The 21,286-nt window shown below is 41.5% G+C and overlaps 1 protein-coding gene across 1 annotated transcript in view; it reads left to right on the forward strand.

Annotated features, from left to right (window-relative positions):
• Positions 1 to 11,835: 11,835 nt before the first annotated feature.
• The window catches only part of LOC144937206 (BTB/POZ domain-containing protein 3-like), a 34,561-nt gene continuing 25,110 nt past the window's right edge, over positions 11,836 to 21,286 (forward strand). The window contains exon 1 of the mRNA XM_078864555.1: positions 11,836 to 11,972. The gene's annotated coding sequence lies outside the window, so the exon portion shown is untranslated. The remainder of the gene's footprint in view (positions 11,973 to 21,286) is intronic.

Raw genomic sequence — 21,286 nt, forward strand, 5'->3', positions numbered from 1 at the left:
TGCAATTCCTTCTTATAACGCTGCAGTGCCACCACATCGGTCAATTTTATTTAGTGCTCATGCCAAACTGGGTATCAATGTGTGCCAAGCGTGCTGCTAATTTAGCGTATTCAGCGCATATTTTCCTTGACCGCTTTGCGGTTAATGGCAAGGTTTTTTTTTCAGTTCTGCATGAACCACTCTGCTGACTTTCCCTAATTCATTGTGATCAGGAGAGAACCCCCCTTTTGTCCACGACTCCTATTTTCCACGCTTGCTGTATGGTATGCAAATTAATTATATCCGTGCCACTGTTCCTATTATCCGCATTTATTAGCGATTTTCTCATCCAGTATTGCAGAACGGAGTCATATTGTCCGCAAATGCTTTTTGGTGATGATAAGAGGTTTTGCGCAAATATTTTGCAGATAAGCGATTCGAGGATTACTAATTGTGGCAGGGTACGCTAACATTTGAAAAGTGACCTCGTCAGGCGCTCATGTGAGCAGCCGTCGACCTATTTATCCAGTTTTTACTTTGTTAAAGATGTTTTCAGCCAACGTTCGTGCATTTGTATGGATGTATGTTGAACGTCTTTTGCACCGTACGTAGCCAATCGTGGTAATCGGAGGTGTGGGGGAAGGACAACAAACTAAACACAAAAATCAGCTCTAAAAAATAGTTTTCAATCTCAACCCAAAAGTGGAATAGCGTATCGGAAGGAAGAGGGTTCCAGACCACTGCAGAAGCGCATCTTAAAGGTGGGAGTGAACTGGAGCATCTGGAGAAAACCCACACATGTGAGGGGCAACACTCTATCATTTCTAGATTTGAAGCTTTCGTGACTGCAAGGATTCATATTCTTGGGTGTTTTCGGTAAAGTCACGAAGGTAAAAAATTTAAATTAATAAAAGTAAAATAAAAATAAAATAAAAATCACGCCGTTTCGGAGGCAGCTATCGTGCTGTGACGGTTCCACCTGAAGATGGAAGCTTGTGTTGCCTCCGAAACGTCGTGATTTTTATTTTATTTTTATTTATTTTTATTTTACTTTCATTAATTTCAATTTTTTACCTACGTGACTTTACCGAAAAAAAACCTCAGAATATAACACTCTATCACTGTACAGATGGGAACAGATGGTGATGAGTCCACTTGCTGAACCGCCTTTTCCTGACAAGACAGGGTATGGGCACCTCGACGCCTACGGGAAGGGACTTTCACAACATTTGCGCGTCTTCTTGGTTCTTTCGGTAAAGTCACGTAGAAGGGAAGTAATAAAATAATAAAAATAAAACATAATAAAATAATTCTCACGACGATTCGGCCACAACGCAAGCAGCCGTCCTCAGGTGAAACCAGGTCTGTCGAGGCGACAGCGTCTGAATGAAACAGCACACGTGCTTGGAGCATATATATAAGCTGGGTTGGAAGGGGGGGGGAAGGGGGCGCCTTGACAAAAGAATTTGCATATCAAGGGGAATTTAGCATTAAATCGAAATTTAACATTTGTGCGTTCCACCAACCCTCGCTGCCTCCACAGTGCTGGATAACAGGTCACGTGCGTAACCACGAATGAGATATTGCAAGAGCTGTTACTAGAAGCCTTGCAGATGCAAGCATGAAGCTGGTTGTTTTTTTTACTTTTTAAGTTGTGGTGTGTGATGAATAAAAAATAAATAAAGCCAAGTGCTAAATGTAAATATTTGAACTGGTACTCTTGGGATGACTATGATAACTTAGATGGTGTGGTATGATGAGAATTGTTTTTAACTATAATACTCCACAACTTGACAGAATCAATCAAATCAAGTTGTCACATTGGCAAATATGCCAATTTTGTTTTTTTCCCACGCAAGAGCGGAGTTTTTGTTAACACCTGATGGTGCTGTATGTAATCTCCGGCTAAACGTCATACAAAATCCTCAACACTCTGTATGTATGCATATTGAACTTCTTTCGGACCCTACGTAGCAAACCATTATAATCGAAGATCAGTTTAACACGTAATCGAAGGTGCTTGCTTTCCAACATTGCGGTTTGCTGAAAAACAAAATCCAGTTGCACAGTTTCTATCGTGACAACTTGATTTGTTTGGCGATCGGGTGGTGGAGGGTTAGAGTTAAAACATTGATATTACAACGACACGATCTAACCCAAAATAAACTCATTATGAATAATAACATTGGTCGGGGAAAGCCTACGCATGAAGTGATAACGGAGATTGAAGTTTTAACTTGTTTCCTTTATCGACCTTGTCATCTCGGCAACTGCACTTCATTTCCTAACATTCATACTTGCCCCTTGTTTTACATTATGCCATAAGAACAATGCACAACCCTTTTATCAATCCACTGCTGGATATAGGCTTTCTCATGCTGGCTTGGTCCTCAAGAGATTGTTTGACCATAATTCACCACATGCAGAAAGGTGAAGGGGGCAAGGGATAGGACCGGTTCAGATATCACTCGCCACTAATTTTAGCCACGGTTGGGAATTGAACTCAGGTGGGTCGGGTTCAGAGAGCAGCTGTGCTTACCACCGCGCCACCACTCCACACCATGCTGATAACGACATTTACAGCCCTTTTCTCAATTCAACGCAGGGTGAAGACCTCTCTCCACACTAACTCCGTGTTATAAAATCCGGGTGAGAATTAATGAACATGAAAGCACGACCATTTTATTGCATTTGGTTTCCTATTCATTACGTAAGGGTTGTCGTAATGCACTCGGACAACTGCTTGTGATCTTAAATTCAATTATGTTAAATATGGCCATGTTGGATTACATCAGAGAAGAAGCAAAATGACAAGGTGGGTTTTTATTGCAACAAAACCACATTAATGCACGGTGTCATTACATATGCATATACTGAACATATATATACACCACAGTAATGCCTTTTTTTATTTAAAGCTTTCGTGACTGCAGGGATTCATATTATTGGTTCTTTCGGTAAAGTCACGTAGAAGGGAAATAATAAAATAATATAAATATAAAACTTTTTTATAATTTTCTTGCTGTGGATTTCACACCTGATGATGATTGCTTGTGTTGCAGTCGAAACGTTGTAATAATTTTTATTGTTTTATATTTATATTATTTTATTATTTCCCTTCTACGTGACTTAACCGAAAGAACCAAGAATATGAACCACAGTAATGGTTAAATATATGATAATAGCATGGGGCCTCGTTGTTTATCTTTCTTGTTGTGATAGGTTTAAATGTACCGTACAGTTCTGGCAAAACAAGAGAGGCTGGAACGGGTAAATAAAACGACTAGACATGTAACTATGGATAGATTCATCAATCATGGGTATGTAAAGTGTTTACGATTGTTGTTGTCAGATTCATGCAGATCGTATGCAAATGGCGTGGCAGAGAAATAATGGCGCGTGCAGGTGGTTCGTGCGCTGCACTGTCAGTCCAGCGTTCCGAGTTAGATTCCTGGCTGATGCTATCAGTGGTGAGAGGTTTAAAAAACGGTCCTGCACTTCTCTCAACTTCACAAACCCGCACCAACCAGTTGTGGTTAAATAGGTTGTTTTTATTGTGATACCGTACACATGAGACAATATAATAATAATACAAATAAGATGTTACATTTGTTTTTACAAAACATGGATTCTTGAGTAGAATCATGCGCCTTGAATTGTGACAATTCAACAAATCGCTGTGGGTGGACTGATGTGTAGAAGGTTAATAATAATTAACAGATTTCTAAATAATAGGATATATCATGGCAATTGGAATTGATGATGCCTTTGTTAAAGCTTTGGAAATAAAAATGAGAAGAGATGTAAAATATATTATAGGTAAACTGCAAATTTCGATCAAATCAAACGTGGCCTGCTCGCTTGGGTCTCGATCATGACGTTGATATCACGGATAGACAAAGAAGTGAACAATCAAAGGCCCAAGACCACCCACAAAATCACTGTAGATGCGCCCAATATTGTCAGATCTAGGAAGCTGAGCACGGTGGTGCATGGCTGGTACAGTCCTCGGATGGGTGACCAATAGGAATTATGAGGTAGCCAGAGGATATCAATGGTGAGTGTTACCTTCCTCGTACGCAGAGTGGGTTATTTGCACGAGCACAAATTAAAGGTAAAAAGATAAAGCAGCCCGGCAAGTGCTTGATCACGCCACTGCTCGTGCAAAGGCCTCCACTTGACGGAGCTCTAGAGAGCTACTCGTCCACGCTTGTGAGACAATTTGGAAGAGTTTTGACTTTTAACTTTCGTGACTGCGGGAATTCATATTCTTTGGCTCTTTTGGTAAAGTCACGTAGATAGAAACAATAAAAGTAAATAAACTAAAAACTACGACGTTTCGATGACGGTCGCTTGTTGTTGTGATCGAAACGTCGTAGTTTTATTTTGTTTACTTTTATTTTTTCTATCTACGTGACATTACCGAAAGAACCAAAGAAAATTGGAAGAGGTAGGAGTACCCACATTTACTCCGCCACACTTGACCTGCCGATTGGCTAACTGCGGTGAACCAATTTATACTGCTGGGTGGGCAGCCGTGCGGGTGGGAGGATGGTTAAGCAAATTGTACCATCGGTTCAACTGCAGCGGTGGGAAAACCAAGTGGCCACCATATCGGTGTGCTAACCATCACACCACGGCAGCATCCCTCAGTATCGCAGTTGGCCAAATACTCCAAGGCAAGACGCTCCCACAAAAAGGATATATAGTCTGGAAACTTGGCTTTCATGGGTAAATAACTGTCGCGATGAGACTCTTCCTTACATCGGTAATATTGCAGAAAGTAAACACTGCAATTGATGAGACACAACATGCATGCAGTTATGTTCGGTTGGTTGCTGGGGGAGGAAGCGTGCACATTTATTTAAAATTGTAATGTGTTGGTAATGTTAAGGAAATTTAGAATACAACTATGTAACTATACTTGGCAAAATATGATCTTACACTTTACCCAAATAAAATATGTCCCTTCGCGAGATCTAAACAAACCAAAGTATGTACATTTCAATTATCAGTAGGCCGATTGCAATTAGGGAAAATAATATTATTCATATGATTTCTTGCTTTAAAAAGTTGATCACATTCATTAAACCATTTAGCCAGAGTCTGCTGCACCGAAACTGTTCAAGCAAAGCGACGATAACATTTCTTTCTATGTTGCCCATTTATATCGTTGCGATTATCGGGGTGTCAGAGCCTTTACCCATTTCCTCCAGGGGAGGAAATGGGTAAAGGCTCTGACACTGCAAGTGCAAATTTATACCATTTTGTAACACAACAAAAGCACCAACTTCTTGTCCCCCTATGGCGCTCGATGACCTGGTCATGACCTCGTGCATAGTTAACTTAAAGCACAGCTGTGAAAATTTGAATGTAATGAAATATGCAATTAAGTCACTCTGTGCGGTGTCCGGTGAAGGGAGCGGTGGCACGGGGATTCGTGCATTTGTGCCATGAGGCCATTGTGACTTGAGTTCAATTCCCGGCCATGACTGACATGGGTGCCGAGTGATATCAGAAGCGATCCTAGCCAACCCCTGCCCCTACCCCCATCCCGCCCAATCCCTACCACCAATAAGTTTGACAAGTACGGTTTATAACTTAGAATTTACATTTTGCATGGGTAGAGTGGTGGTGCAGTGATTAACGTACTGCACTATGAACCCAGAGGTCTGAGCTATATTATCGGCCGCGCCTAACATCATTGATGATGTCTGAACTAGGCCTGCGCCCACCCCCCCTTTCACCAACCTGTATTGCCCATCATGAGGAAGTATGGTCCAACCAAGCCCCCTTACTAAAACAGTGGAAGGATGCATTCATCCAGCAGTGGACCGACAGAGCCGTGATGTGTTCATATTTGTGACGTATGTAATAATTTACGGGACAATTAAAATCAACTATTTTAACACACATGCCTTACTGAATTGACTCCTCATTCGAATGCGCGTACCGTTCTGCATCCAATTAATTTTTGACATTTTAAACATGGTGGTTTGATTTTAAGAGATTACAAATTTGAATGTAGCATTAGCCCATTGTTTCAGCTGTGATTGGCCTTTGGATTAAGAACCCTGGCTTCACAATCATGAAAAGTGCTATCATTATAGATAGTCTCACTATTTCTCAATAGAAGGATATTGGCAATGCTACCAGTATTATAAAGATTGGCCATTAATTCTCAACTGCTGATAAAAAAATATTTTGTCCAATAAAGATTTCATTGCAGTCTCATTGCTGATGACAGATATTTTTGATGCACCAGATTAAAAGGTGTTGAATCTGACGAATATGTCAACTGTTTTGGTGACAATTTTTACGGGTATTTAGAAGTAAAGAAATTCCAGCCATTCTCAATTCTAAATGAATGAAGGCCTCCCCATGCAATTGGTGGTGGGGTGGGGGGGGAGGTTAACCATACTGCACCATGTTGGTCAGTGCGGAATGCTGAAGTGGGGGAGGGCAGGACTGGCTCAGATATAATATAATTTCCCACTGATGTTAGCAATGGCTGGGCATTTAACTGAGTTCACTAGGTTCATAGGAAAGTGCACTAGCCACTGTACCACTACTCCACCCGTTTACTGTCATTATGGGGTCACAATACTCTAATCTTGCTTGTGCATCGTGTACCCTTGCCATTAAGCTATACACTGCAGTTTTATACTCGCATTGCTTATACTGTAAGGGAAAAAAACTAATTTTTGGTAGTTGATAGCATTATGGGTTATGAAATAGACAGAAGTCTATCTTTGCACATAATAATCCATATTTTTATAGTCCATCAGCCAGTGGTCCTGACAGATCAATATTTCATGACAGCAATTATTTAAGCAGGCATACTCTAGAATAGTTTTGACCTTCCGAGCTTTTGTTTGCAATCAGGCCCATTAAAGCAATGCTCTTGCGAGATGCTATTGGTTGGCACTATCCGTTTAATATCTGTGCCTCACAAACACCAGAAAATAACACTTTCAAAACTCATGACCGACAGAGAATGGAGAGGCTTTTGCCAATCAGCGGATTGACAAAAGGCTGTAAAAAAAACATTACGGTAAAATAAAAAAAAATGTAAATGGTGTTTATTTATGTTAATTTAGGGTAGTGTTCTTCATTGCGGCCCCAGACAATACACACATGTGAAAATAACCTCCCTCGTGCTGTCAACCCCCAATGGTTTCAAATGTGTGGCGGCCCTCACACTGATGATGTCTTATCGGTGAAAGTGGCCCCCGTCTGAACATTAGGGAAAAACACTGATTTAGCGTAAGCACGGCTGATAATAATATTTTTTTCTTTTCGTTGCTGGTTTGAGCTATTGATTGTACATTTGTCCTTCTGGAAATACAATGAGAAGTGAAGGAAATCTAGTTACACGAATTAATTGAATGCAGCCGGACCATGCCATACTTTTTGCCTACACCTTGCGCATTTCACTTGTGGAACTTCATGCAGTCTTAATTACGATGCCCACTGAACTACGCGCATAATATAAGCGCAGCCAAATGCACATCGGACTGGAAAGCTATCCTCGCATTTAATTTAAATTGGTTCTGCAGGCTCACGGCCACACATTTGGCAGGTGAACTGATTCATCGGAATGCCTGGAAGGGAAAAAGGTAAGGCCAGGAAACACTGCTCTGTTTGCAACCGAAATGTAAATTCATAAATTTTATGAGAATATTGCTAAATTGTTATGTTAACTCATTACGCATTCACCCTTTCTGTGTACTGTGTACCGCTTAAGAATGTGGTTTGCAAGAAGGTTAATGGGCCACTGAAGGTTGTGAAAGGTTATACGGTGTAATGCCATATGGGTGCACTAAAATGAAGCGGACCTGCAGGGCTCCATGTAAGGACCTTGTATTTTAAATTGTGTCCAACACGTTAATTATTGATGCACATATTCAGTTGAGTATGTACTTTATAATGTCAAATCCTGAATATATTTCGGTGACCATTTTGCCGAAAGGTAATTTCAGGCTTCATAATGAATGGATGCCAAAACAAATCCAAGCTCATGTGTGTGTTTTTGAGTCCGTGTGTTTATATTTGCTGTACAGTAATTATGTATTTGTTTAGTTAAATATATATAGAATATACCAGGTTTCATATATGAAAATACCCTTTTGTGTAAACTCCAACTATCTACATTGTGTTATTTGCACAATATCTGTAATAGTCTCAGTCAATAAGTATGAATCAAATGGATAAGCAGCACATTATATTGATCATATTATAGATCCAGGCATGGCATTGCACACCTGTGATCCAGCCTTTGGCAGTAAGTGTTAATGGATAATGCAGATTTGTGAATCTGCAAAACATTCCGGGATATGGGGTGGCCAGATGTCAGTACAGAAAATGGTTTCATGAACCCATCTGTGTTACCTTTGAGCATTCTCCCCTATTATATATTATTCTTTGGTATATTTTGCTCACTCTTTATTTTCTTCCACAGGAAGCCGCTCATTCCACAGGTACCAGCTACTCGTTCTTCAGTAAAGAACCCTCAGGAAAAACATATATTGAGACTTGCTAAGGTTTTCCCTGGTCAACTGGTGTCACTTTATGGTTAACAATAAACCTCGCATGCTAAATTGAGAATTTAGATGCTTTGACATGACTTGCCACATGCGGTGAACACATCCATGCAGGAACTGTATCCATATTCTTAGGTTTTTTCGGTAAAAGTGACGTAAGTAAAAAAATTTAATTAATAAAAGTAAAATCAAAATAAAATAAAAATCACGACGTTTCGGAGGCAACACATGCTTCCGTCTTCCGGTGGAACCGTCACAGCACGATAGCTGTATCAAGTGAGAAACGTCGTGATTTTTATTTTATTTTACTTTTATTAATTTAAATTTTTTACCTTCGTGACTTTACCGAAAAACCTAAGAATATGAATCCTTGCAGTCACGAAAGCTTCAAATCTAAACTGTATCCATTTTTGAACATTCGTGCGGCAGTATTTCTGCACATATAAAACAAAAACAACATAATCGGATAGAGTATTTGACACTGTAATAATTTATAGCCCCATAATAATTGAATGCCCTTTGCCACGTGATGGTCATTATAATTATTTGCCTATACTTCACTGGGTTGGAGACAACCTGAGGGTAATTTACTCCACCAAAAGTTAATCAAGAAAACTGATATAGGTGTACTCTCTGCATACCACCTATAGTTGCAATTTCTGAGTTACAAAAGAACTGGAACATATCATGAGAAGAATATCTCTCAAAACTAGAAGAGGCGGGATGAACTACACACACGTTAAACGCATTGTCATGAGTGGTGCATTATCACGCAATTGACAAAACGGCAACTTTTTTCAATGTCCAGGGAAGACTTACAACCAAGAGGTCGATCCTGGGAAAACCAGGACAGGTGACAGCCCTAATACGACCACTGTTACATGCTGTTGCTGTTTTTGTAACATACAGCATAGTACTGGTGAAGCCACAAAAACCTGCTTTTTATATACAGTATTATTATACAAGCAGGATAGGCGTTAGTCTGGTTTAATAAGCCCGGGGTATCAAAACAATGAATGCCAAGAATCTTAAGACAGCCTTAGTTTGACTGAGCCTGGGGCATGTGCACTGAGCCCTAAGAAACTTTAACTTTTCTTGATATATTCACCGATGTCATAATCTAAAGCCCTTTGTCAATGCCACGACTGGATGAAAGTCTCCTCATGTCAAGTCAGTCATGGTTACTGGTCGACCACATTTCAGTGTAGGTTGGTGGATGGGGTATGTGTATATATATGTTAAACTTCTTTCTCACCGTACGTACCCCAACTATGCTAATTGGAGGTGTGGGGAAGGACAACAAACTCAACACAAAAGAAATTGAGTTTTCGATCTGAATGAGTTTTCAATCCAGGTGGGAACCCAGGATCAGTTTGGATATCACTCACGGCTGATGTTTGCTGTGGCCGCGAATCGAACTCAAGTTTCCCCGGTCAGAGTACCGTGCGCTAACCACAATGCCACCGCTCTACCACTCTAGATCAGTCATTGTCCATCTCACGCAATAAGTGATCGCAAATTTTCAAGCTCATGCCAAGCATGTGTACTCCACGGCTGCATAGCTGGGTAACAGAAGTACCACGTGTTGCTGCTGGTAAAGATGTATATATTGCAGGTTTATTTGCATGTTAGCGATTTGGAGATGTTTCCAAACATCCCTGGTTTGCTTCGCAGTGACTCCAAGATACTGACAAATATTGTAAATGTCTACTCTGAGGTGTAATTGACTGGAAACTTCACTTACACGACCCTCCTTTGGCTCATTACTGTTTTGACCTTCCAAGTGAAATTTCTCAGCCTTCATTAAGCTTGCATTTTGTGAAAATATATTGCGACGAATGCTCTTAATAAGAAGTGCAGCTGCCTAATGGTTAATTAGCAAATGACCCGCAGTGTGAATTTACCCTTGGACATCATTAACAATAACAGATTATTTAAAAAATTACCCAGCGTTAAGAAAGGTGTTGACGTATCTGTGAAAGCTGACATATCAATAAACGAGCTATCCACTGCTGGAAGAAGGCCACCCCAAGCCGTTCCCATCTGTCACGAATTTGCGTGCAACAATCTCTCTCGCATCTGTACACGAGCTGACTTCATTGCTCGATTCCAGCGGTGCATGTTCTCTAGAGCGTTTCCCTCCCTTGTCTGCTACTCTTTAGTTAGTCTTGACCGCCGGCCACCATTCCTTCTGGCCATGAAGTGTCACGCAGAAGCACACTTACATGTTTTAAGTCAATGTGACGCATCGAAATTTAACACGTAGGATTTCGCGACCAATATTATCATTCATAATTGATATTTGGGTCGGGTAGCGTACGGAGAATGTGCTTTACACCCTCCTCCAACCGACACAGCCAATTAATACACATACTGGTGTGCTGCTGAAACAGTAATACATTGGCACGTTTGTTCACGTGACGATTTTATTAATTGGCTGTGTTGGGTGGAGGAGGGTGCACAACACACGTTTAACCTATTCGATTCGACCAACAAATATAGTATGCATCACAACGTATCTAGAGTGGGTATTTTCTCTAATCCACGTGTTCCTCTTGATGTCCCAATGTAATTCCAGGCAAGCATTTCTCAGTGCAGCATTACGCAGTTTGCAACTCTTGGTCCATTTTCTTTTTCATTGTTGATTTTTATGATCCTGCTCAAAGCCTATAACACACACTGATACAAATACCCGCCGATAAGTTATACAATCTCTTACATAATCGTGTTCGTAAGTCACAATTTAAGTTCACACGTGTAGTATCTTCCACTTACATTCACCTAATTTTTTCTCTTAATATTCCAAGCAGTGCAAAAATATGAATTTGCATACAAGGCAAAAATTCTTATTCGTGCACGATTCGACTCTCCACATGTGCAATGTGTCTTTGCATTCATTCTTTGTCGTGGTTCGATCGATTCTAACCGATTCAAGGCATCCATTCATCGATGAACACTCTAAATAATCCACTCTGCAGGCAGCACGTGACCCCTGCAAACACCAATTACGTTAATTCATTCGTTCACGTCGGGGATTGCGTCCAATATCGAAACGACGTAAATCAAAGTGATGGACAGGGTAGGCGGCGGCGAATGCTGACTAGGACGACGTGAAAGGGACGTAAGCGTGGGTTTAAAACCGACGCAAATCTGGCAGTGGTAGAGGATTAACGAAGCGACGACGTAGTTGCGAGACGACGTATAACGGGGTATTGGCTCCTCCCCTCGTGACCTTTTGACCCCCCCCTGAGTTGACATCACGTGGGGGGGGGAGGAGTCGGGGGGCGGGGTAGGCGACTCAAGGAAGAAAAAAACCAAAACAAAAGCGAAGCGCTGGCGATGTGTTAAATGTTACACACACACATATATGTAGCTCCTTCAGAACGCTTTAACAAGTTCACCTCTTTCTTTATGCACAGGTGGTTAAGCGACGAGGACTAACGCGACAGGGTAAGACGAATACGCATCGAAGTCTCTTTACGTGATCGGATTGAGCCGTGTGCGAGTGACGTCACGTTCAACTTATGATAACTTCGGAGGTGTTTGTTTGAACTGCAGCACATCTCTGCGTTGTGTATGTACACACGCATGAGTGTACGTTGTTAACGTGTTGTGTTATTGTGTATAACGCCCTTGTTGTTGTGTGCCTGTGTGTACGCTTGTACTGTGTAGTGGTACACTCGGTAGAAACCTAAGAATCGCGTCACTGTACCAGTAAAATGTTTTAGAGGCACAGATGTCTTTGAATTCCACCAAATTGTTCAGCTTAACTTGTATTTAAATACGCTTCGCCGCTTAAACGTTGACGTTAATGTGTTTCGTAATCGGGGTAAATCCCGCGAAAATTTGTATTTGTGTTTTAAACTCGTGTTATGTGTGTTTTTCTCACTTAGAACTTAAACTTTTTTCCTACTTGTGGAGTAATTTTCATTCACTGGATTACATTCCTGTTTTTGTTACAGTTGAAGTTAATGTAGTTTGCACTCTCCTTGAATGTTGCAGACTTGCTGTCACCTTGTTACACCAGTTCAACTTTCAAACGTGTTGTTATCACGTACAATCGATATTGTTTGATGATGCCGTATTGTCTGTGATTCGACACAATCGTCAATATAAAATATTTAGCTGTGACGGTCCCACCTGAAGACGGAGACTTGTGTTGCCTCCGAAACGTCGTGATTTATTCTTTTATTTATATCATTTTTTTTATTTTTTACTTACGCGACTTTACCGAAAAAAACATAAGAGTATGAATATAAAAATATTAGCCTTTTGCCACGTCCTAGGACGGAAGCTGTAAAATTTACGAAAAAATTGAGCAGAGTATTATTGTATCTTGTGTACATTTAATGGCAGTGAATCATCCACAGAAGAATGTCATTAAACACTGCACTGCATTTCGCTGTAGCACTGTTTTAATGGCAGTGAATCTTGCACAAAACGATGTCATCTAACACTTCTAGATTTGAAGCTTTCGTGGCTGCAAGGATTCATACTCTTAGGTTTTTTAATTATTTTATTTCTATTATTATTTTTGTTATTTATTTTTATTTTTACCTACGTGCCTTTACCGAAAAAACCTAAGAGTATCAAACACTTCACTTAATTTAACTGTAGCACTGTATTTAATTGACCTTTAATTAGCCTTTTGCCCGTCCTAGGACGGAAGATGTAATATTAAAGATGTACATTTACGTTTTATTGTGATTGTACATTTTTTTAGGAATTGTTGCACGTAAATTAAATTTTCTTCACTTAAATTTTTTTATTTCGATTTAAAGCTTTCGTGACTGCAGGGATTCATCTTCTTGGTTCTTTCGGTAATGTCACGTAGAAGGGAAATAATGAAAATAAAACATAATAAAATACAATTCTCACGACGTTTCGGCCACAACGGAAGCAGCCGTCCTCAGGTGAAGAACAGGTCTGTCGGAAAGACAGCGTCTGACAGACCTGTTCTTCACCTGAGGACGGCTGCTTGCGTTGTGGCCGAAACGTAAGAATCGTATTTTATTATGTTTTATTTTTATTATATTTTTATTTCTCTTCTACGTGACTTTACCGAAAAAACCAAGAAGGTTAAAAAAATGAAACCTCGGTATACGATATTTTGTGTGAATCTCTTGTACTGTACAGGGTGTTTAAAAAAAGATGGACCCAATTTCAAAGCAGTATATATCACGATGGCAACATGTTACAATTGCACAAAAAGTTACAAACAGTTTAATGAGTTATCAAGTTTTACCAACCATTTTATATATGCTCTATGTGCCCTCCACCTGCTGTACGGACAACATCGAGACGATAGTTGAATTCGTCCCAAACACCTCTCAAAGTGTCTTCTTCCACTGAAGTCACCGCTGCCGTGATTCTGTTTTTGAGGTCATCCAGATTAGTCGCTAACTGTGGCACAAACCCACGGTCTTTGATGTATCCCCACAAGAAAAAGTCGCAGGGTGTGATGTCTGGGGGTGATCTTGGGGGCCAAGAGTGTAGCGCCAAGTCTTGGGGTCCCGTGCGACCTATCCAACGTTGAGGCAGTGTGGCTTGCGAATGACTGAGACTAGGGGCTGTTTGTGCGCTGAGAGAGGCATCGAGCGGTAATCATTTGAAACTCTATGACCCGACGTCTCTATGCCCCGCCCTCTCTATGCCCCGCCCTCCTCTCTATGCCCCGCCCTCCTCTCTATGCCCCGCCCTTTCAAGTGGTAAGAGTTTCATTCATGGGCGGTTCGTGGTTGCAGAGATATAGCGATTTCAAATCGGGTCCATCTTTTTCAAATACGCTGTATTAATGGCAGTGATTCTTGCACAAAACTATGTCATAAAACACCTCACTTCATGTCACTGTAGCACTGCATTTAACTCACCTTAAATTAGTTCGAAATCACTGATCTGATACTTTATTTTCTTCTGCTTTCGCTCGCTGGGGTTGTATGTATTCATATTGAATTCTATACAATGTCTGGAAAATCACGGAGAAATGTATATATAATAAAGACACCAAATACACTTTGTTGCTGCGTATAATTATTTATTTGATTAACTTTCAATAAAGAAACGTCAAATTAAAAGCGAATTTGCGTAAAAAAATATTTCCCCTCGACCTGCAGGAGTGTCAAAATCCACCCGCTCATGATTATTAATGAGGGGGGAGGGCCTCTTTTGCAGTGACGTCACGTGCGGATGTAGCACTGTGCTGCGTATATGTATTCTTGACCGTCACTTTCTGTAAAGAAACGTCATATTTGAAGCGACTTTGCGAAAAAAAAATTCTTTCCACTCAACCTTCTTCTGCGTGAGTGTAAAAATCCACCCACCCGTGATTATTTTATTATTAATGACGGGGGGGGGGGGTGTGGCATGTGGAGTGACGTCACGCGCGTTACACACATTTCTGGGCTATTATATATAAAAAATATAATGGGCGACGTTTCAGGCAATGGCCCTTCTTCATGGCCATGGCCTATTATGTATTTTTCCCTTTGATGAATTTGAGCGTTTTGTTAATTGTGCTTTTGTATCATTGCCAGTGCAGCAGCACCACCACCAAATAATTCGCGTCTGTGATAGTAATTTAACATGTTTTACCCACAGTGAATTTTAAGAAATTCTCGTCGACCACTTAAAACATTAATTCAACTTTAAACACAGTTTTTCTCACTGGCATATTTATACTTTACACTTTTAAAATTTGTAAAAAAACTCTGCGGTGACTCGGTTTGGCATTCTTGAGTTTTGCTCCTTCGAATCTTCTGAAACGTGTTTTTGTTACTTCAACCACTCCGGTTCAAAATGTTTACCCCTTTTCTCATGTAAACTTTATTTCCACTCGACACTTGTGTTTACGTCTCCTGTCCTATGCATTGTAAATCTGTTTTTTCAACCGTGGGCAAATCTTTAAAATCCCACGTTTTACTGAAACTGATCATAACTAATCCCGGCGAGACTTGTGAAAGTGTTATTACTCGGGTTGCTAAAATCGTTTTGTTTTGCATTACTGTCAAGTGCATGAAAAACCCGTTCCCGGTTTGCCGCACACATAGCAATGCCCAGCAATGAACAGTAATTGTATTTCCTTTATGCCAGAAATGAAATAAGCTGTTGTGGTGTAGTGGTTAGCACGTTTCACTCGGAATCAAGAGGTCGCCTGCTCAGTTCAATCTCCCGGTGCGGCAGTGGAAACAATTGGGCGATTTTCTAAATCCCCTTGCAGTCTAAATGGGTTTATATTATCCAGATAATTTTGCTGCTATACATTTTCACATGATGAGTTACTTCGTTGAGCTATAATTTGTGGTTAGGTCGCTTCTGAAAAAATAAGCTAATAGCTAAGTGGGCCTAGCCTGGTAGAACACAATAGATTCGTTTTATTTTTACATATGTTTTATTCATTTGCTTACCTTTCCCGTACTCTGCACTCAATCGTGGTTTTGCATTGTTGTTGTAACGTTCCGGCCAGCCCCTCCTGGGCATCTGTGAAAAACAGCTTTATAGCTCATCGGATTCCTCCTACAGTATAAATACAGATTCTGATTCTGGGTGCACCGCACTTAAGTCAATTAGCAGGTGGAATGTGGCAGGGTAAAGTGTAATTTGTACATCTTCCAACACGTCTGGTCGTCGTGGAAGAGTAGACCAAATAACCTCGACAGCTTCCTCTAGTAGAGGCCCTTCCGCTAGCAGTAATATGAGTAAGCAATTGCAGGGCTGCACATTTTAGCAACCAAGGCAAATGTACAACATGGTGACTTATGCCTGCGGCCTTGCGGTTTTTTCGTTCAGCACATACATAACCAATCAATGCATCAATTATAAATATCATTGCATTCATTACCAGTTGCCATTGGAAGCAAGTACTGATCCACAAGTTCAGGAATCGACTATTGGTTTTCGATGATCATTTAACAACTTTTTATTGCAAATTATTTGGGAATACTGACTTGGCAGTGGTGCACAAGCACAATTTAAAACAACTAATTTGTGAAGTAAAAATATTTAAAGATACATGCCAAAAAAGGTAGAGTTTTTTTTGGCAGACACATGCACAGGCTGTGTGTGTGCCAGGCTGTTTGACACAAAGTTTAAAACTTTTACTAAATGAAGAAATAGTTTATAAAATTGCCTTAAAGCATGTGAATATTGCGTTCTAGAAACATCACTCTGACATATTTTAATATGCAGTGTGTCAGTGCTATGTGGTGAGCAGTAGAAGAGGGTATTACATAAAAAATAATTTGTTGTACTGTACTTCTATACTTGCATGCGGAGGCCCTCATCCAGCAGTTGATTGACAACAGGGCATGTAAAAGGTTTATGCAGTGATGTCACGGAGAGCACTACGGCTGGGTGTCTGACCATGATTGCAAAGTAGATTCTCTTACGAAAGAAATGCTGCCTATTGTATGTTGTTTTCTCTTCATGGCAGTGTGTTTTATTGACGAATGTGTGCTTGTGCACCCACTGCCAATGCACTATCACCCAAAAACAATGTTCACTTTCTGTAAATGATGGGAACCTCGTTAGACAGAAGAGTATGCGTCGGCTGGGGACAATGGTGGGTTATACTGCGCTGATTATTCCAAATTCGTGTCGACAGTTGTCTCACTGTCGCTGGTGCCTAAAATAATGACCACAATTTTTACTTTTTGGGTTGGTGGTCTAAAGCCTGGCGGTGTGCAGTAAGGTACCCTATTACCACAATGCAGATGTCAATGACGAGAACTTGGACTCATACATATGTGAGACAGAGGTCGCAAACGGGTTTTGATTCCTTAACCGTACCCGGCCGCACCAGGGTCGAAAACGGGTACCCGTACCCTACCCGATACCTGGCTACCCGTACCCGGCCGGGTATCGGGTAGGGTACGGGTACCCGATTGCGACCTCTGGGATGAAGCCATGTTGCAGGTGCGAGTGGGTTGATTCTAGGAACTTGAATTGTGAGAAGAGACAAGACGTTGGGAAATGAGTGACAAACGGTTACTCACCAGTGACTCACGGCCTACCCGTACCCGTACCCGGCCGCACCAGGGTAGAAAACGGGTACCCGTACCCTACCCGATACCTGGCTACCCGTACCCGGCCGGGTATCGGGTAGGGTACGGGTACCCGATTGCGACCTCTGGGATGAAGCCATGTTGCAGGTGCGAGTGGGTTGATTCTAGGAACTTGAATTGTGAGAAGAGACAAGACGTTGGGAAATGAGTGACAAACGGTTACTCACCAGTGACTCACGGCCTACCCGTACCCGTACCTGGCCGCACCAGGGTCACAAACGGGTACCTGTACCCGGCCGGGTACAGGTAGCTGGGTATCGGGTAGGATACGGGTATCGGGTACCCGGTTGCGACCTCTGATGTGAGAGCACACCAGAAAGAGTCCGGATGAAAACTAAGCTTTTGCAACTACTGTGCCATTGAAAGCTCAAATGAGCTACACCAGCTAAATATATTAAAACACATTTATCTGCGAATTAGTATTCATCTATGAATTAAATTTTTTATTAATAATTAACTTATTAAACTGTATTTTACATATTCGTTTTCCCTTGCATATTTGTGTAAGTGTTTTCCCCCCTTTAATATAGTTTTTTTTACCCTTTTTAGTTTTGTTCATTTCGGGTAGGGTTATTTTATGTAAAGCGCTGTGAGGCCTTGTGTTAATAGTGGTGTGTAAAATCGAGTTTTAGTTAGCATCGTCATCGTAATGGAACAATTAATAATTACAGTCCTTTGTCAATCCACTGCTGAATTGTTAGTCCACACACAGTGTCAGGCATGAGGTTGATTGACCATATTTCACCACACTGGTCGTTGCAGGTTTGTAAAGGGGGTTGGGGTTCACAACTGATGTTAGCCTTAGTCGGAAATTTAACTTAGGTAGCCGCGATCATAGCGTGGCGTTGCTAGCCAACGCACCATTGCTCCCCCAATTCAGCATTAAAGTGCCTTTAATGAAAACATGATTTTGTTTTGAATACTCAATAATGATTCAACCTTTCATGATCCAATTTCAGTGCATTCAATTATGTCCTTTATAACCAGCTGAGAGCGTATTAAGACCAAAAGTATATTTCAAGGGAGACCTGTGTTTACGACAGTACAGTATGTGTATACACTATTAAGTACATGGCCTTTTCAGTGTTCTCTGTAGCCTCCAATGCACCACAAAAATGCTTCTAGAACTGCTTGGCAGTGCGTTACACAGTGGAGACTTCAAGGAGAGAATCCTTTTAAGAAGGGATGGATGAATTACTGTACGGTATTTTTTTCTGGGTGGTTCATTTGGCCATGACATGGACATTACATCTTCATATTTGCCAAAAGTGTGTGTGTCATCTGTTGTGTAATGAAACATTTTCCATTCTATATCTGCGAAGGAGGAGCGGTGGTGTCAGTGATTAATAGCTGTCGGTGATTAGTGATTAGAGTTTGAGTGATGTGGCGAGTGATATGTGCGCAGGTCCTGCTCCCGCCCCAACCTTCACTGTGCATTATGGTGAATTATGATTGAGAGAACCACCATGATAGCATGGGAAGGCCTTCATTCAGCAGTGGATTGAAAACGTTTGCAAGTCATTATTCCAGCATTGCAGCTGCTAAACATCCTGTCAAATGGACATCATTATTCGTTGAACTTGTACGCAAACATTGCGGTCAAGTTAAGTACTGTATGCCATGCTATTGACTCAGACTTTAGTAGAGAGAAATATTGCGTTTTAAATTTTTAATGCGTTTAAAAAAAGTGTTCACTCATTCGTGCATTCTGTATGCTTCAGTATGTAACACATTCATGTCATGGGTCAATTAATCCTTTATTTAACCATGCAGGAACTCACAGGGCAGACGTGGGAGAAACAATTTCCATTACAAATTTAACTGATAGAAAACTCAGATGTGTGACCCAGTTGTTTGTAATCTATTATCGTATTTTACTTGTGTCATTGTGTTAAAGTGACAATTATTTACCCAGGAAATCCCCCTTGAGCCTCAGGATCTTTTCTGGAGGGTCCTGTATTGGGATATTTGAATGCATTCTATTATTGAGTGTTTGGCTTCCTTTCGGAGGAAACTGGAATACCTGGAGAATACCTATGCATAAGAGGGGGTAATGCTCAGCACTACCATATCGCTGCCACCACCACAACCCAAGAGCCTACTGACTGCAATGTGATGAACTCGCAAATATTTGTGATACAGTGCCATATAGCACTAGCCGGCCAGTTATAGAGGCAGTGTGGTTGATTAAAGGCTGTACGTCTGAGACAGATGGATTATGTAGTTGCGAAGATTATAATGCCTTTATTGGAATGTGTGAGATTGCATTGCACTTACATTAATGGGCTTTGCCATCTGATACTGCATAAAAAATATCCCTACATGGGATACGTCCGCTCAGGAGACCCTCACCGAAGGCCCTCCCATGGGGAGGGTGGGGTACCCAATCCTGACCTTTCCCTGCGCCGCGGACTGCTTTGGTTCAGCGCCACCTTCCCCGTAGTTGCACCGCCTCCCTTGCGCCACCAAGAGGAGAACTCCTTTTGCGCCTCCCCTAGCCCCACCCATCTTCGCTCTTTCAGGGGCGGAATGGGATGCAAGTCCTTCTGTCCCCTGCCACTGTAGTCGGGCCCGGACTCGGAGTGAGCGTGGCCGTCTCCCCCCTCATCCCCCCCTCCCTCTTACCTCTCTCCCTTTTCCTCTCTCTTCCTCTTCCCTTTTATCCCCAGATTGTTAAAAGGGGATTGCGGGTGGTCGTTTTTGGTGTGTTATAGTTCTTGTTGCGGGTCGTCGTTGAAAAGAAATAGGGTCCGGCCTCGAGGGCTGCACCTCGGGAGTCCATGGTTGACTCTATGTTTGGGCTCGGTTTTCTGGGCCTGGTCGTGTCTTTTTTGTTTTGTTCCCCCAAAATTTTGTTGGCTTGGTTGCCCTTTCCCTGTTTTTGCCCTTGTGTAGCAGCTTCTAAATCCCATTTGGTACATTATGGTTACCTCTTTTGGCCCGGGTCCACTCCTTGTAGCAATGCCAGATGTTATAGACCCGATCCTCCCCTCCCGACTTCTGACAGCTGTGTGACAATCCCTCCGGCAGTTGTTAAACTCAACATAATTTCCCTAAATGTTAATGGACTGAATCAACCCATTAATAGACACCGCACCCTTTCCTTCTTGAAGAAACACAAGGCTGATATAGCGTCCCTTCAGGAAATACATCTTTTCCAACCGGAAGCCAGTAAGCATGAAAGGGGTTGTGTAGGGTGGATATTCCACGCTGCATATACTTCTGGCAGCAGAGGTGTGGCAATCCTGGTCAATAAAAAAAAAATCACCGGACTCGCTGGTGTTGGACTCCCAAGTTAAATGTTTTCCTCACAGGAAAATTACAGGGCAGAGAAATCACATTACTCAATGTGTTTAACACACCCCCATCAACTCTAAAACACTTTTCAGCAATAACGGCTCTGATTGACAAAAAAGTGGGGGAGGTCATTGTGGGAGGGGACTAGAAGCTGGTCTTGGACCATGCCCTCGATAAATCTAATACAACTATCTCAGACCAAAATGCTGCACAGAGACTTCTCTTGGCTGAAATAATATCTCAACACCAACTGGTCTACCCCTGGAGGACCCTGAACCCGACAATAAATTACTTGACCCATATCTCTAAGGTGTAGGACGCTGTCCAGAATTGATTACTTTCTCATTTCCAAACCACTTTTACCACAGCTCACGAAGGTTAAAATTCTGAACATGCAACTGTTTAACC

This window comes from Lampetra fluviatilis, chromosome 18 (genome assembly GCF_964198595.1).
Source record: "Lampetra fluviatilis chromosome 18, kcLamFluv1.1, whole genome shotgun sequence".
Taxonomy (NCBI): domain Eukaryota; kingdom Metazoa; phylum Chordata; class Hyperoartia; order Petromyzontiformes; family Petromyzontidae; genus Lampetra; species Lampetra fluviatilis.